This window comes from Oncorhynchus mykiss, chromosome 24 (assembly GCF_013265735.2).
Source record: "Oncorhynchus mykiss isolate Arlee chromosome 24, USDA_OmykA_1.1, whole genome shotgun sequence".
Classification (NCBI taxonomy): Eukaryota; Metazoa; Chordata; class Actinopteri; order Salmoniformes; family Salmonidae; genus Oncorhynchus; species Oncorhynchus mykiss.
Genome location: NC_048588.1, coordinates 23455619 through 23474659, shown reverse-complemented (window position 1 = coordinate 23474659; position 19041 = coordinate 23455619). Strand labels below are relative to the sequence as shown.

Here is a 19041-nt window from a genome sequence, read left to right as displayed (position 1 = left end):
GGTGTTTTTGGGACCACATTGTGTCTATTGTCCTGCAAATAGTCTTTGTGAAAAAGTGTTTGAAAACATACACAATATTTTGAAGATTATTTCGTTTTCAAATAACCGAAAGTTATTGGCTATACCAGATAATTTAATTTGATTAATATTATGGTGTTTCTATTCCAAGAAAAATGAAAAACAAAACCCTCAGAGTTTTTGTTAGGAAAATATGGCGCTGTACAACGTGACCTTTATTTAACTAGGCAAGTCAGTTAAGAACAAATTCTTATTTACAATGATTGCCTACACAGGCCAAACCTGGACGACGCTGGGCCAATTGTGCGCTGCCCTATGGGACTCCAAAACATGGCCGGTTGTGATACAACCAACCTAACTAAGAAATACATTTGACGATACAATTATCCTCCTACCCTCCTTCTTGGCAAGAGTCTATTGTCCTGCTAATAGCCCATAATGGCGCTGTACAGCATAACCGGTCGGGAGTAAGCTACAGGACTACAGTAAAATAAAAATAATCCTAACATTTCCACACCCTAACTGTAGTCTAAGCAACAACCAAATGGAAATTCTGTGAAAACAAAAATAGCATGGATTTATCAAGACCAGTCCCCATGCTTGTCTCAGAGCAGCGCTGTCTTGACATCTGAATGCTGTCTTTCCCCCGTTGCACTTTTCTCTTCCATTAATTTTGAAATAGTATTTTCCAGTAAGCATAATCAGTGCTCTAACTTCCCCTTGCGCTGGTCTGGAGCAATGAAGTAGTGACACAGGGTACCGTGCTAAACCACAAATTACCTCTAAGTCCCGCAGCATAATCTCAAAACTTTTAGTTGAGCAACCACTGTACGTGGACACACACACATGTAAATAGTGCAATACATGCACTCAAACATATTCAGTTGGCCTTGCTGTTGTGATTTTTGTTGTCCTTTGTTTTTTGCATTGTTGTTTTCTGTTTTCCTTTGTCTTTCCCTTTTGTTAGTTGTGTTTGTTGTTGGTGCATGGGGTGGTCTTTGGGGTGGGCAATGGAATCATTTTTTGTATTTTTATGGGGGGGGCCTGTGGGAGGGGGGGGGGGTCTTGGAGTGCTGGTGGCCTGGCGGTTGGGAGCTTGGGCCGATGGCTGATAGATCGCTGGTTCTGTCGATGTGCCCTTGAACAGGGCGTTGATGCTGGTTGCTTCTGTGTGTCGCTCTAGATGTGAGTCTGTTAGATGACTACTGTGGTGTAGTTGTTGAGCAGCTTCACTGCATGTATATTGTATGTTTTAAATATTCATAATTTATTTAGATTTTTTTTAACTCATTCTACATGAAGCAGACAAACACATTGTAAATCAAGCAGACAAACACATTCTACATCAAACAGACAACACATTGTAAATCAAGCAGACAAACACATTCTACATCAAGCAGACAAACACATTCTACATCAAGCAGAAAAACACATTGTAAATCAAGCAGACAAACACATTCTACATCAAGCAGACAAACACATTCTACATCAAGCAGACAAACACATTCTACATCAAGCAGAAAAACACATTGTAAATCAAGCAGACAAACACATTCTACATCAAGCAGACAAACACATTCTACATCAAGCAGAAAAACACATTGTAAATCAAGCAGGCAAACACATTCTACATCAAGCAGAAAAACACATTGTAAATCAAGCAGACAAACACATTCTACATCAAGCAGAAAAACACATTGTAAATCAAGCAGACAAACACATTCTACATCAAACAGACAACACATTGTAAATCAAGCAGACAAACACATTCTAAATCAAGCAGACAAGCATGTTTGAAAACAGCAGAGAGATACAGTACAGCACATGATCTCTGCCTTGTATGGCGATGTTCCCGCACCTCTCGCTACCCTTGAGGTTGGGAGCTTGGCAGGCATGAGTGTGTCTTGCAGGGAGGTGTTGCGGTGCCACATTAAGAGGTGTGCACTGCTTACCTGCAGAAAAATACAGAGGTGAAGGAAACCCTGCACACAATATTGACTGTTCTGAGCATAGGGAGGCTGATGGGGCACACAATGGTGAGGAGTGTGTGTGTGTACATGTGTGTGTGTGTGTGTGCTGCAATCCCTAGATGAGCTGATAAACAAGAGTGCTGGAGGCAGCCGTGTCCTCTTGTCAATGTGCGCCAGTGGCGGGAAGGGCATCCATTCTCTAACAGCGTGTGGAGAGTGCTAGCCCACATATCTACTGACATCCCATCACTCATTCTAGGAAGTCCCTCTTTTTTTGCATTGAGCGAATGCAACACATGGTTGAGTGTCATCAGGGAGCTCCAGTTAACATGCCGTCTCCCTGTGACAGGTCAGCCTTCAAATAGGGGCCACTCCCAATACGTACAAACAGTGTGAATGACCTGCAATCTCTATATCCTATTAAATACACAAACAGGTGAACTTGTACATTACATTTCACATATTTATTCCTGTGACATTTTGTGCAGTTTAGCTAGGTCAGTCAGATAATCATCTTGTGGTCCCACATCAATGTTCAGTAGGCTAGGCATTGGGCGGCAGGTAGCCTAGCAGTTAGAGCATTTGGCCAGTAACGTAAAGGTCGCTAGTTTGAATCCTCAAGCCGAGAAGGTGAAAAAATCCATTGACGTACCATTAAGCAAGGCACTTAACGCTAATTGGCCGTGATCTGTCTCAGAGGGCGTTGGGAAATTTTAAAAACACATTTCAATGAAACAGGACAAATATAAGCACCCACCAAATGATTGTAACATTATACTCTTTGCAACGTCTGTAGTCCATTGCTTCATTAAAAAAAATCGGAACTTTCTCAGCAATGGCATTTTTCCTCCATTCGGCAATTAGCCACCATTCTCGCTCAGTGTGTCAGTAATGTGATCTGCTACGTGGGCACGTCTATCCTTCATTAGGGTCTCTTTCTCTCAAACTGATGGCAATTAGACTGTGGGTCTGCTCAAAGGCAGAAAAGCTCAACCTGCTAGTCTTGTCAGAGGGAGGCTTCTCATGAACAGCTAAACTAAAACATCAGTGCTGTGCTGTAACGTGGAAAGAGAGAGGCAACAAGAAACAGACACAGATTCATTTCCCCAGGCTCTCCAGGGAGCTGGCACAGGAATAATCATTTGGAGCCCAAAAGAGAGCTTCTCTACTGGGCCTGAACACTTTGAGCCTGGGTGTCCATGGCATGAGTGCTCAGTCCCAGGCCCTGACAATAACACCCATGTTAATGCTATAAGAAGTGCCTGGAAGGGTGGACAGGAGATGGGGCAGGAGCCTGATTAGGATAGATTGACTTCTGCTGAGAGGCTCCAAGAGATAAACAGAAGAGACAGACATGGGAGAAATAGAGCCTGAGGGACACAGGGAGGACAAGGTCCTAAAGGAATCAGGGTGATATAAACGATCAGATATCATCCACAAGTTCAGTCCATAGACTCTCTGTCGATTCAGCTATCGGCTAAATATTTATCCCCCCACCATAAAGTGATTTTTAGAATTTCCTCAGTCGATTAATTTGTTATTTGTAGTTCCTGTGTATCAACTGTATTAAATCAAGATTAAGTGTGTATACAACTCCCGGCGTGACTTTAGTTCCTAGGCCATCTATAGTCATGCCAAGTCAGTACTGTTCCAGGCCGGCAGACTAGTAGTCTGTGGGGGATGACAGGGACCAAGTAGTCGTCAGATCCCCAGGAGAACGTGAAGTACTGTGTCTACCAGAACAGCACTGACTGAACTATTCGTAGAAGGCTCTCAGTCAACACTGCAGATGACAGACATACAGACAAACAGGGGTGAATGCCTTGTCATTCATCTCCAACCTGATTGGACCTGTCTGGAGAGCTGAGCAGTGAGAAAAGTGCATTATGTCCACTCACACAGCACACTCAAGTCTCCCCATCCCAAAAGAGTACGCTGTGTAAATCAAATGGATGTTGTTTTTAACATGAGTCTGAGAGAAGAGTATTACTATATCCTGAAATACCCTGATGTTAGTAGTTTTCAAGTTACTCATCCTTACATAAAGCATCTCTGTTATATTTAAAGCTGGTGTAGGAGTCTTTTTAGCAATATTTTTTAAGCAGCACAGCTTGTCAACTACTGCTGAGAGGTAACCGCTAACCACGTCTTTATCCCAACACTGGCAGGATGTTCACGGTATGCTAGACCACTGATCCAACAAGGACGCACAGTGTTCTCTTTAATGTGTCTCATCTCAGGGAGATTACTTAAGCCTCTGTTTTACGGCAAGTGCAGCTTCTCTTATTTCCCCAAGCCCATCTTATTATCCAGAGTCAGGGTGTGAACTGTGTGATTGCACTCTGTGGCAGAAGGTATATTACCTTTTAAGGCGTCCAGTGGGGTACCTCCAGGGAGGCAGCATATAATTTCAACTCGCGTTGAATTCAATTGCTGGAGCATGTCAAAGGGATTTTCTCATTGTTGTGGTTGACTGTGTCTGGAGCCGCAGACGTGCCCAGATTGTCGTTGGTTCACAGCTGTGGAAGGAAACATGTAATATGATACGTGATTAAAGATCACATTGTTGTGGGATGTGTTCACTGGCGTAATGTAATGTGCTAGCTAGACTGTACAGTACATACAAACCACATTATGCACGTGAGAGAAATCATCAGGAAATAATTTACAAGCCTGTACCTCATTAATCCACAGAAATACTTCTCCCAATGTGATTACATAAATATTATAAAACATTAAAAAAGGAGCTCCTTGAAGAAAATCAAACATCCAATTGAATAAGGGCTGTAATGATTCTAAAGGGAGAAGAACAGAGTTAAAAGAGCTCTCCCTTGACATATTCAGATTGTCAGGGAGTGATGTGGAGGTGTTGATCATTGTGGGTGGGATTGGCTGATATGAAGTTTTGAATAATATAGCTAAAAGTGTACTGTAAGACAACCCAAGTCATAATCCATATCAGACAGAGACATAACTTGTCTTCAGTTGCTTCAAACTGAGTGTGATTTTGGCCAATGGCCATGCATTTTGCATGACAGTAAGTTATGTTCTGTCGACCACAAACTCTCTCAACACATAGTAAAACATTGTTCAGGAGAGGCCTGCTATCTCAAATGATAATTGAATGCTGTGCTGTGAAGGACTAATTAGGGATGATAAAGTGATACATATTTCACAATGCCATTTCCCCTTGTTCCCAAAGGTCTATTATTGAAGCCAATAATGGTACCCTCATAAACATTCCCGACTGGCAGGGGACTGGGCTTCCCGAAGCACAGATCATGTCATCACCCCCTGAGTCCCTTTGAATGTGGCTGGTGACGATGATGCTGAAAGCTCTTGCTATTCTGGCTGCATTGCGCCTTGGGACAAACATGCAGAGGGAATAGCCAAGTAACCAGAAAAGCTGTAACCTACTCTCCAAGGGTGAAAATGAACCCCTCTCCCATTTTGTCAGGATTAATTGAACCCCCTGCAGCTACCGAATGAACCTGAGAGTTTGAGTGACAGCTGTAGCAGATGAAAGGGATAGACTGAAAGGTCAGGCTCTGGCTCTGCAGTGCACTGCTAGTCTACTACTGTAAAGGCAATGACAATACCTTCCTCCCTGGAGTCAGGCATCCTGAGGAACCACTTTGCTTTACTTCACTTTGGGTTTGAGAGGGCTATTACTTTAATGGCACTGAAAACATTGACGACAGTCTTTGGTTTTATAGAGAAATCAAATCTGCCACGCAGAAGGTTGAAAGGCTGAACGGTCATTGTGCCGCATACTTGAGGCTGTTAAAATCTATGTGTTTAGCAGATATTTTGTTGGCGTTACTGTCAATGTATTCATTGTATATAATGTTCAAGAGTAGTGCACCTTCTTCCTAAAGTGAGCACTGCTTCCAGTACATCCAGGGGCCAGTATTTATTTACACCCTAGGGAGGATCTGCAGTAGGATCCTGTCTAATTTACACACCACCTCCAGGCTGTGTTATTCCTGTACCGATCTATTGTTCTGCCTTGGGCTTGGATTTCTATGCGCAGATCGGCAAATCTTTTTACAGAAGAGGAGACGAGGAAGGGAAGCGGTGTGTGTGTGTGCGTACGTGTGTGTAGTGAGAGGAGATTGCTGTAATGCCACAACCTTCTCCTGTCCTCTGTCCTTGGCACAACCTGAGCCCACTCTGAGGAGGACTGGGTGAGAGAGGAGAGCAGGGAAGGGGGGGTGGTTAGAGCCATGTCCTGACTACTTGCCAACCTCCTGAAGGGACCGGGTTTGGTGAAGCTAATACCAAGCTCTCCCTGCCTGCCTGCCTTCCTGCCTGCCTCTCTCCCTCCCTGCCTGCCTCGCTGCTTGCCTACCTCTCTCCCTGCTATCGCTGTGCCCACAGCCGGGGAGGTTTAATAGCAGCCTCTCTCTAATCCGGGAGTTTTAGAAGATTCTGGCATGGTGAGCGGCAGATTAATTGATTTATTTTCACATATTAATGGTCTTAGGTCTGGACCTAACAACACTGACAAGTGCTGATAAAGTGGAGGAAATATCATCAGACATACCAAGTTGCTTCCACTGTCCTTTGAGTATGAATATGGGCATCAACATGAATGTGCATGAGAGGCATGCATTGGACTTTTAGTATTCACCTCATTGTTTCTCCAATTCAGAATTCTTCATGATATGATTTTGTATTCTATACAGATGCTGTAATGTGCGGTTTATGAGTAACACAGCCCAAGGCATGGTAAGGAAACTAGACATGGGTAGTACATTGTTTTTCTTTTACATAGTGGCCATAAATGATGAATGTGCTCGTCCTCTGAATGGGTCTGCCCTCAATCAGATCCTCACTGTTCCAATTATCCAGAGTGTATAAAGTGAGATTATCTCTACCTGTAAGCAATCACTGGACATCTCAAAACCAAATGGCATTTCATGAGGTGCCAGGGAAAGAGACTCCTCAGAGATTAGAGGCATTGTCCTTTTGGATTTCCACACATGAAAACAGTGCTGTTAGCCTCTGCCTTTCCTATCTGCCATAAGCTAACATGGGGGGTCCGGTGATGGTGAAGACAATCAGTTAGAGGGTAAATGGTTGTTGTGGTTAAACCTCTGGCTGAGAAGCATTCCCAATGACAGCGTAAAGATGACTGGGAGAGTTAACATGTCACCATGGCAACCACGGCTGGCCTGGTCGGGGAGCTCACCACAGATTTCTTATTTTCTTCAGTAAATCATGGCAAGGAACAAACAGGAGGCTGTTTGTCACAGCCTTAATGAAGACAGGAAACACAGCGTGATCACTCTTTAAACTGTCATGTAGAGCAGAATACGGTGTACAAACAATCTTGCTTCATACACTTAACATTCCTAAAATGCCATCAGAATTATGACATTAGGTTATAAACCATAGGCATTTCAAGTGAGGCGCTAACGTGATGTAAGTCCTATAACGTACAAGTAATAATTAAAAGCATCCTTAAATGAGATAATTAGAACCTGCTTCCATCCAACTAAATGGTTAATTATGATTTCATTTAATTGGATGGGTCCGTGTGTAGCTTAGGCTCTGAGCAGAGGCAACCCTCAACTTGGGTGATTGTCCAGTGTGTGAGAGGACAGCAATGTTGGTGCCTCTCTCCTAACCTCCACAGAGAGCTGTCAGATAGAAACGGTGGAAGACAAGCTGCCTGGTGCCTACCCTCAGCCATCCTAGGGATCGATCAAGCCACTACCTCCCGCCCTACCACAGAAACCCAACCCCACAGCACCTCCAATTACCACTGATAGTTGAGATCATTCCATCAGAAGAGCTGTCAGATCCAGACCGCGCCGGCTTTCCCTTTCGGGCAGGGGAGAGGAGAAAGAGATGAGGTGGCTAATATTCTAATGAAACCTTTACATTTTGCCAATGCAAGAACTTTTCAAAGACTGATGCTGAACTTGGCCCTTTGTGCATTATTAATATCGACCACTTATGAAAGAGTAAAGAAGCATTTACTCAGCATTGGCATGCCTGAATTAATAATAGAGATGGTGCTCAAAGGCGCGATGAATTATCTTTCATTACAAACCCACCAAAATTCACTTGAATGACAGATGTCTTCAGCATGGGCCACCCCTATCATTATCTCAAACATCACTTTGCCCCTGCATCAGAGATTCAATAGACGTCAGCCTTTGTTATTCTTCACCGTCGCATTTTGTTTCTTGCTGAATAAACTCCTACAATATGCAATCTGGTCCATAGGCTCTCTCCTATGAAAGCCGATGATATTAAGTGTGTCCGTATGCCTTACAAGGCTTTTGTGACTGTTCCATACAGAGCGAGGTTCGATCCGCATGAGCAGCTTTGAGAAGGGCAGGATTATCTGTGTGCACTTTCTGAAGACAGGGGCTGAGGAAATCGTCCACAAACCTCCAGAGACCATGCCCATCAAAGGTTAAAAGTGGTTACCATGGTGATTGTGAGAGGAAGTGACTATTTGAGATAGACCTGTGTGCAGGGTCACACAGTCTTCCGTCCTAGAGTTCTGTGCAGTTGGTGTTCATTTTGCCCAGGGCCAGAAAGCTTTGTCCTCTAGACCGCTCCCTGCATCCACATCAGGTAGAGTCTGAATTAAAATGGAGTGGACCTAATACCAGCTACACTTCCAGACAATGTTTGAAGTCATGGATTTTCTCCAAAATTACAAAAACAAGCTCACAGATCCGTGTGAGTCACAATCAAATAAAATCAAATCTATTTATATAGCCCTTCGTACATCAGCTGATATCTCAAAGCGCTGTACAGAAACCCAGCCTAAAACCCCAAACAGCAAACAATGCAGGTGTAGAAGCACAGTGGCTAGGAAAAACTCCCTAGAAAGGCCAAAACCTAGGAAGGAACCTAGAGAGGAACCAGGCTATGTGCGGTGGCCAGTCCTCTTCTGGCTCTGCCGGGTGGAGATTATAACAGAACATGGCCAAGATGTTCAAATGTTCATAAATGACCAGCATGGTCGAATAATAATAGGGCAGAACAGTTGAAACTGGAGCAGCAGCACGGCCAGGTGGACTGGGGACAGCAAGGAGTCATCATGTCAGGTAGTCCTGGGGCATGGTCCTAGGGCTCAGGTCCTCCGAGAGAGAGAAAGAAAGAGAGAAAGAGAAAATTAGAGAAAGCACACTTAAATTCACACAGGACACCGAATAGGACAGGAGAAGTACTCCAGATATAACAAACTGACCCTAGCCCCCCAACACATAAACTACTGCAGCATAAATACTGGAGGCTGAGACAGGAGGGGTCAGGAGACACTGTGGCCCCATCCGAGGATGGAAGGATATAACCCCACCCACTTTGCCAAAGCACAGCCCCCACACCACTGGAGGGATATCTTCAACCACCAACTTACCATCCTGAGACAAGGCTGAGTATAGCCCACAAAGATCTCCGCCATGGACAATGGTCTTGCAGAAGAGACCTATTTAGAATGTTCTTGTATCATATAGGGCTATTGAATCTCATTCCTTTTCTGTCATCTGAGTTGGCCACTGATCCAATCAAATTATTTGTCTATAGTGCCAAATACAACAGTGAAATGCTTACTTACAAGTCCTTAACCAACAATGCAGCTCAAAGAAAAAAAAGTGTTTAGTAAAAACTAGATAAGTTAAACATTCAATATAACAGTAACAAATAATTAAAGAGCAGCAGTAAAATAACAATAGCGAGGCTATATATAAGGGGTACCGGTACAGAGTCAATGTGCGAGAGCACAGGTTAGTCGAGGTAATTGAGATAATATGTACATGTAGGTAGAGTTAAAGTGACTACGCATAGATAATAAACAGAGATTAGCAGCAGCGTAAAAGAGGGGAAGGGGGGGTGGCAATGAAAATAGTCTGGGTAGCCATTTGATAAGCTGTTCAGGAGTCTTATGGCTTGCGGTAGAATCTGTTAAGAAGTCTTTTGGACATAGATTTGGCGCGTAGATTTGGTACCACTTGCCGTGCGGTAGCAGAAAGAACAGTCTATGACTAGGGTGGCTGGAGTCTTTGACAATTTTTAGGGCCTTCCTCTGACACCACCTGGTATAGAGGTCCTGGATGGCAAGACGCTTGGCCACAGTGATGTACTGGGCCGTACGCACTACCCTCTGTAGTGCCTTGCTGTTGGAGGCCGAGCAGTTGCTATACCATGCAATCAGTCAGGATGCTCTTGATGGAGCAGTTGTCAAACTTTATGAGGATCTGAGGACCAATGCCAAATCTTTTCAGTCTCCTGAGGGGGAATAGGCTTTGTCGTGCCCTCTTCAAGACTGTCTTGATGTGTTTGGACCATGGTAGTTTGTTGGTGATGTGAACACCAAGGAACTTGAAGCTCTAAACCTGGTCCACTACAGCTTGGTCAATGAGAATGGGGGCATGCTTGATCCTCCTTTTCCTGTATTCCACAATCATCTCCTTTGTCTTGTTTACGTTGAGGGATATGTTGTTGTCCTCGCACCACATGGCCAGGTCTCTGACCTCCTCCCTATAGGTTGTCTCATCATTATCAGTGATCAGGCACTGTTGTGTCATCAGCAAACTTAATGATGGGGTTGGAGTCGTGCCTGTCCATGCAGTCATAAGTGAACAGGAGGGGACTGAGCATGCAGCTCTGAGGAGCCCCCGTGTTGAGGATCAGAGTGGCGGATGTGTTATTACCTACCCTTACCACCTGTGGGTGGCCCGTCAGGAAGTCCAGGATCCAGTTGCAGAGGGAGGTGTTTAGTCCTAGGGTCCTTAACTTAGTGATTAGCTTTGAGGACACTATGGTGTTGAACGCTGAGCTGTAGTCAATGAACAGCATTCTCACATAAGTGTTCCTTTTCTCCAGGTGGGATCTGTGGATCTGTTGTGGCGGTATGCAAATTGGAGTGGGTCTAGGGTTTCTGGAATAATGGTGTTGATGTGAGCCCTAACCAGCCTTTTAAAACACTTCATGGCTGCAGACGTGCGTGTTACGGGTCAGTAGACATTTAGGCAGGTTACCTTAGTGTTCTTGGGCACAGGGAGGTCACATGGTGATCTGTTTGAAACATTTTGGTATTACAGACTAAGTCAGGGACAGTTTGAAAATGTCAGTGAAGACACTTGCCAGTTGGTTAGCGCATGCTCGGAGTACACGTCCTGGTAATCCATCTGGCCCTGCGGCCTTGTGAATGTTGACCTTTTTAAAGGTCTTACTCACATCGGCTACGGACAGCGTGATCCCACAGTCGTCCGGAACAGTTGATGCTCTCATGCATGTTTCAGTGTTACTTGCCTCAAAGCGAGCATAGAAGTAATTTAACTCATCTGGTAGGCTTGTGTCAATGGGCAGCCTGTGGCTGTGCTTCCCTTTGTAGTCTGATATCATCAATGTTTGGAATTAGGTTTATATACAAAAAGTTCAGGGGTCACCATGGGTGTCAGTCTTCTTCATCCCCTTCACGAGCAGGCTCTGTTAGCCTATTTACAGTGGTGTCAGAGACACTGGAGGGACAAAAAAGGTGGTCAGCCGAGATGAAGAGGACCATAGTGGAAGTACCACCAACAGGTTGTCACTGTTCACCAAGTTTTGAAAGCTTAGGAAAGCCACAAAGATGACCATCTTCACTGAGTGCTGAGTGCTGTGTTAGCAACGTTGTATTTATGAGTATCAGAATTTGAATGAGAAATAGTATACGTCAATGAGTAGTAACAGTGTATGTTGTTCTCCTGCCATTGGAGGACCTTGAGTCAAGCTACGTGGTTTGGAATTAGCTAGCTGGATAAAAACAAATCATACTTTGGTCATGGATGAGATGATTTGGGTTAATATCAGTAATCTCCCTCTTATTGGATTCAGATCAGGATGATAACAACAGCATGTCATTACACAACCTCTGTTGTTTTTCTTGTCAGTATGCTTTAATTGTGTTGGTTTCAGCCACCCTTATTTTTCATATGCGACATCATTCAGCCTTCCTCTGTGGCAGTGACTGCCATCGGACAAACACAGCAGATATAATATTGTGGATGGCGTAAAATACAGACCAGCTCTCACTAATAATGAAAAGGGATGGGTGGCATCCTTTGCGTGTGAAGAAATTGCAGAGAATCGGCCAGAAGAGCAGCTGGCGTGTTTGTCATGTTTTTTAGAAATGGACATGTTCAAATGTCGCTCCCCAGAGGGGACACTCAGAGGAAAGTGCTATTTATAGATGAGTCTGAATAACTTGTCAGATTTATGTTTGGACGGCTTGGCTTTTTCTGTGGGTTTGTCCTGTAAACTTGATTCTATTGTCGTGTCCTTGGAGAAACAAACAAATAAATGATTTATCCAAGAATACATTCATGGAAGTTGGTTGACAATCAGCATTTCCACTTGGAATTAGAACAAAATGTCAAAGCCAATATCCACTTGTGTCCTGAATAACTATACATGTGCGCTGTTCTCTTGCCACACCCACATAACAAACTATTTAAATTCTCCTCATTTCCTGCCTGTGAACTAAAATGTATCTCTACATCATCAGGGCTACAACTCTGAGGAAAACATCCACCCAATGGCAGCTATGTCGTTCCCGAGCCCTGCCCACTGAAGCGCCATCATCCCATCCCAGTCCTTCAATGAAACCCATTGTTTAACAATGAGAAGGGCCATTCTAATACTCCCTGCTCTCCCTTCTTGTTTCTGTAGGAGCCTACCCTCACGACGTGACAGTGCACATGGTCTGGATGCCACCAGCCGCCCTGCTATGCTACACAGCTAAAGTTCCACTTCAATTCGTCACCAGCCACAGCTCCCATCCCCACCGCTCTCCAAGTTTGTCCAATTAAGGGATGTGTGAGGACTAAGAGCCCAGGGTTACAGACCACATTAGAAAAAAAACTGACGAGATCCTTGCTAGCTGCAGATGGGCAGAACACTGTTGATTGTGAGTATCTTTATTGCTCTTTGTTGACATAAATCTCAATTTCTCACCAGTGGTAAAGCTGCCATTCTGGTCACACACATTGGTCATTTTCCAAAGTACTGTACGTAGGGAATGCACTGTCTCTAGCCAAAACAGACCACAACTATTTAATTCAACACTGAGTTTCCTAGAAAAAAATGCAATGGAATGAGTGTTATATTAGGAGGCAGCCATTATGGGGCCAGAGGCCTGCTAATAGGTGTGCAGTTTCTTATCCCTCCGTAAACTACCATTTTTGTATCCACACCGAGCAGAAACGGTCAGGCTCATGCTGCCCTGTGTCGTGTTGCCCTCTGTTTTGTTTCATAGCAGATGAACAAATGCACGGCTGAATTATTTATCAGCATTTTCAGCTGAATTTAAAAGTTATGACAATCACGTCTATATCGAGGACGTGTTAAGTGGGAAGATGTAGGTTCAAACAGGGCTACCTCCGCCCCTCCTCTCTGTGCACTATTCCATTTTCACAGGGAGATGTGGGGATGGAGGGATTAGGAAAACGACAGGGGGCGAAATTATCTGACAGATCCACTTATTTCAACCATCTGTGAGCCCCCGGCCGTGATATTATTAGAGCCAGATACCTCTGAGTTGAAGAGGTAGACATTGTCTTGAGAGGAGAAGGAGGTCTGGAAGGAAGATGTCGGTGAATGTCATGGAAAATCAGGAGAAATAAACTTCAGAGGTGGAAGGAGGTGGAGAGGAGTGAGTAAGCTGGCGGATGGAAAATGCCTGTGGGTGCTGCCTGTCGTCTCCTGGGTACGGAGGGAAATATTGTGCTTCTCGACTTAAAAGCCTTGGGCCAGATGAATGCATTCCTCATTCTCCCCCCTGCCTTGCCCGATACAAATAAACAATGCTGAAATAAGTCTGGTCAGCACGCTGTCTACAAAACATACATAAAATAATTTTACTACAGAACCCAAGGAGACAACTACTACTCCTGTTAGGTGAGATCTTAATTGTTAGAAACAAAAGGTTCAAAGGAATATTGGATGTATTGTTCCCAGTCCGTAATTGCGCACCCAGCTCACTCAAGTGCTTCCCAATATGACATTTGACATTGTTCGTAAGCTTGAGTTCATTTGCACACAAAAAATCATACAATGATGGAAAGACCTGTATGTTGTCCTTGTTAATGCAGACAGAGAAGAGCTCCAAGTTCTTAATCATAACCTCAATTCTGTCCCGCACATTGAATATAGTTGCGGAGAGTCCCTGTAATCCTAGATTCAGATCATTCAGGTGAGAAAAAACATCACCCAGATAGGCCAGTCATGTGAGAAACTCATCATCATGCAAGCAGTAAGACAAAAAAACTTTAAGCTCGTCTCTCAATAAGAAAAGGTGTCAACACCTTGCCCCTTGATAACCAGCGCACGTATGTTGTAAAAGCGTTACATAGTCGCTGCCCATATCATTGCATAATGCAGAAAATACACAAGAGTACAGGGGCCTTGCTTTAACAAAATTAACGACTTTCACTGCAGTGTCCAAAACGTCTTTCAAGCTGTCAGGCATTCCCTTGGCAACAAGAGCCTCTCGGTGGATGCTGCATTGTACCCAAGTGGAGTCGGGAGCAACTGCTTCCACTCCACTGTCTCCCTGTCATGACTTTTGTGCCATCAGTACAGATACCAACACATCTTGACCACCAAAGTCCATTTGATGTCACAAAGCTGCCCAGTACTTTAAAAATATCTTCTCCTGTTGTCCTGGTTTGCAGAAGAGGACGTCTTCCTTAATTTAGCCCCCATAAACATAACGGACATATACCAGGAGCTGTGCCAGGCCCGGCATGTCTGTTGACTCATCCAGATGTAAAGCATATAATTCACTGGCTTGTATGCAAAGCAGTAATTGTTTCAAAACATCTCCTGCCATGACACTGTCACTGTGTTTTTTGATGAAGGTATTGTCTGTATAGTATTTTTTGGCCTTTTCCCCCAGCATTGTCCCAGCCATACCCACAGCAGCAGGAAGAATTAAGTCTTCCACAACAGTATGGGCTTGCCTGTCTTAGCCACTCGGTAGCTCACCATATAAGACGCTTCGAGTCCCTTCTTGTTAATGGTATCTATAGCTTTTATACATGTCTTACTACTCAAAAGTCATCTTAATTGTCACTCAAAAAACTCCTGTGGCTGATTTTTCTAATTGGCATGTTTTGTTTCTAAATGTCTGCGCAAGAGTTTAATCGAGTTGTGAGATAGTACTTTTACACATATAACACACTGTGGCTGAAGAAAGGCACTACTCCCAATATAAGTGAACTCCCAATCAATGTAGTTCTCATCATATTTGCGCCTCTTTGATGGTCCAACGTCCCTGTCTGTTGTTCGGTGCTTTCCCGGGTAAAGGGGCAGTAGCTCTTCGGCTGAATCAGATGTCAGTGTCCATGCTAGCTGGGATAGCAACAAATGTAGAATTACTGATGCTAGCATTGGATGTGCTCGTGGAAGTAGAACAACTTGTGCTGTAGACAGATGCTTGTGTAGTACTGCTGGTAATAGCAGTACTGCTGGTAGTACTGCTGGTAATAGCAGTACTAACAGTAGAGCTGGTATGTGTCTCTATGGACGCGGGCCTTACTTTTTTTAACCATTCTTCCATTTTCATGCAAACTGAATGAGCATGAGCTACGTTTGGCTACATTCAGAGCATTAGTGGAATTCCCGTGAGAGAGTAATGGTTAATGTGATTGAATGTTAATTATTTGACTAGGCTACCTGTATTTGATATTGTGTTGTTATTTTGCTGAAGACTAGATGGTTTCATTATTTGGGGGCAGTGAAAGGAGGCTGCTCAGGATAATCTAAATGGACTGTTTTGGCGTTCCCCCGACGGCATTGCGTACCCCAGTTTGGGAATAGCCGGTTCAGACCAACCAATCTGGTAGTCTCTCGTCAGATTTACAGACCATGATTGACTGCTGTGAGGACTAGTTTAGCTCTGCCAATCTGTGGGCCCAGTGAAATGAGAAGTTGAAAGAATCCTTCCTGCTACAGACAGATTCAAATGAAGAGAGAGAGAGAGCTGTCACACACACACACTGAGTCCTAGAGCACCGGGAGACCGGGTTGAGCTGAATCAAACTGAGAGGATGTCCTTTCCAGCTTTGCAGAGGACCACAGAGACACATCCGCCCCCACTGTTTTAGAGCAGATACAGAGAGACAGAGAGTAGAAAAGAGAGGGCTGCAACTTCCTGGCAGCCCAGCCTGCAACCCTTCAGCAACCCTGCTTATTTATTAACAGCAGAAATACAACATCTGCCCTGCAGACCTGCAGACCCTCGAACCCTGCTATCTCTGCTCCTGTCCCACTCTGACCAAAGCATGTAGGGGTCAATCCTGTTAAATACATAATAATGTTTTAAAGAAGGAAAACAAACTAATTGAGTATTGTGATATAACTCAAAGTGTATTACCTCCACAATGACAAGAATACAGCTGGCTAGCATAGTAATTCCTCACCACTCATATTGTATGTTGGTAGCTGGTTGTTGGAATAAGATGCTGGGTTTCTGTGCTGGAGATGGATTTTGGAGGGCCACTAATTTCTAATGCTGCTTCTAAGGTCTAAAATATTACATAATATCCCCTTATCACAAATACTGTACATACTAAGATGTTTCCTTAAATTAGTCCACATCCACCCCAGAAGAATTGCTATCAGATGCAACTGCATTTCCCATTCTGCTGGAGTGTACAGAGTTTCTCCCTTGGCCTGGATGAGAAACACCCCAGAGACAGAGGTTTTTGTGTACAGTTTCTCCCTTGGCCTGGATGAGAAACACCCCAGAGACAGAGGTTTTTGTGTACAGTTTCTCCCTTGGCCTGGATGAGAAACACCCCAGAGACAGAGGTTTTTGTGTACAGTTTCTCCCTTGGCCTGGATGAGAAACACCCCAGAGACAGAGGTTTTTGTGTACAGTTTCTCCCTTGGCCTGGATGAGAAACACCAAAGACACAGACAGAGACAGACGTGTTTGTAGAATAAGAAATTGGAACATAAATTATAGAATGAGAACTCTGCCCCCAAAAGCATTCATTGTATTTCTTCATACACATCCATGAAATGTTCACAACTGCATCTAAGTGTAAGAAGAGGGAGCGGTGAGCTGCAGTCTTGACTTCGTTATCTGAGATTCATTCATAATGGTGGGAATAAATTCCTAGGCTTGTACGTATCTCCACCGTCTCAGAATATGAAAGGGAAACCAAAGCTTGTCACACCTTTTTTTATTTTCAAATGCTTTTGTACAGCATTGAAAAACAGCTTGGCATGCTGAAATTAGTGCTGTCTTCACAGCATAACTGTATAGCTAAAATGTCCTGATTTTAATTTGAAAGTCATGACTAACTGACTCCTACTGTAGTTAATAAAAGCAGTTAAAGCAATTAATGCTGAAGGCACATCAATTACAGTGCATTGCGAAAGTATTCGGCCCCCTTGAACTTTGCGACCTTTTGCCACATTTCAGGCTTCAAACATAAAGATATAAAACTGTATTTTTTTGTGAAGAATCAACAACAAGTGGGACACAATCATGAAGTGGAACGACATTTATTGGATACTTCAAACTTTTTTAACAAATCAAAAACTGAAAAATTGGGCGTGCAAAATTATTCAGCCCCCTTAAGTTAATACTTTGTAGCGCCACCTTTTGCTGCGATTACAGCTGTAAGTCGCTTGGGGTATGTCTCTATCAGTTTTGCACATCGAGAGACTGACATTTTTTCCCATTCCTCCTTGCAAAACAGCTCGAGCTCAGTGAGGTTGGATGGAGAGCATTTGTGAACAGCAGTTTTCAGTTCTTTCCACAGATTCTCGATTGGATTCAGGTCTGGACTTTTACTTGGCCATTCTAACACCTGGATATGTTTATTTTTGAACCATTCCATTGTAGATTTTGCTTTATGTTTTGGATCATTGTCTTGTTGGAAGACAAATCTCCATCCCAGTCTCAGGTCTTTTGCAGACTCCATCAGGTTTTCTTCCAGAATGGTCCTGTATTTGGCTCCATCCATCTTCCCATCAATTTTAACCATCTTCCCTGTCACTGCTGAAGAAAAGCAGGCCCAAACCATGATGCTGCCACCACCATGTTTGACAGTGGTGATGTGTGTTCAGGGTGATGAGCTGTGTTGCTTTTACGCCAAACATAACGTCTTGCATTGTTGCCAAAAAGTTAAATTTTGGTTTCATCTGACCAGAGCACCTTCTTCCACATGTGGTGTGTCTCCCAGGTGGCTTGTGGCAAACTTTAAACAACACTTTTTATGGATATCTTTAAGAAATGGCTTTCTTCTTGCCACTCTTCCATAAAGGCCAGATTTGTGCAATATACGACTGATTGTTGTCCTATGGACAGAGTCTCCCACCTCAGCTGTAGATCTCTGCAGTTCATCCAGAGTGATCATGGGCCTCTTGGCTGCATCTCTGATCAGTCTTCTCCTTGTATGAGCTGAAAGTTTAGAGGGACGGCCAGGTCTTGGTAGATTTGCAGTGGTCTGATACTCCTTCCATTTCAATATTATCACTTGCACAGTGCTCCTTGGGATGTTTAAAGCTTGGGAAATCTTTTTGTATCCAAATCCGGCTTTAAACTTCTTCACAACAGTATCTCGGACCTGCCTGGTGTGTTCCTTGTTCTTCATGATGCTCTCTGCGCTTTTGACGGACCTCTGAGACTATCACAGTGTAGGTGCATTTATACGGAGACTTGATTACACACAGGTGGATTGTATTTATCATCATTAGTCATTTAGGTCAACATTGGATCATTCAGAGATCCTCACTGAACTTCTGGAGAGAGTTTGCTGCACTGAAAGTAAAGGGGCTGAATAATTTTGCACGCCCAATTTTTCAGTTTTTGATTTGTTAAAAAAGTTTGAAATATCCAATAAATGTCGTTCCACTTCATGATTGTGTCCCACTTGTTGTTGATTCTTCACAAAAAAATACAGTTTTATATCTTTATGTTTGAAGCCTGAAATGTGGCAAAAGGTTGCAAAGTTCAAGGGGGCCGAATACTTTCGCAATGCACTGTATGTGATTACTTTAAAGCTAGTCACTACTGTACATTAATTTTTTA

General features: G+C 43.6%; 1 protein-coding gene across 3 annotated transcripts in view; it reads left to right on the top strand.

The window, feature by feature from the left end:
• The window catches only part of LOC110504044 (galactosylgalactosylxylosylprotein 3-beta-glucuronosyltransferase 1), a 127011-nt gene that overhangs the window by 64530 nt on the left and 43440 nt on the right, over window positions 1-19041 (top strand). For all 3 annotated transcript variants that reach the window (XM_021582853.2, XM_021582849.2, XM_021582850.2), the window contains exon 2: window positions 12666-12903. The gene's annotated coding sequence lies outside the window, so the exon portion shown is untranslated. The remainder of the gene's footprint in view (window positions 1-12665; window positions 12904-19041) is intronic.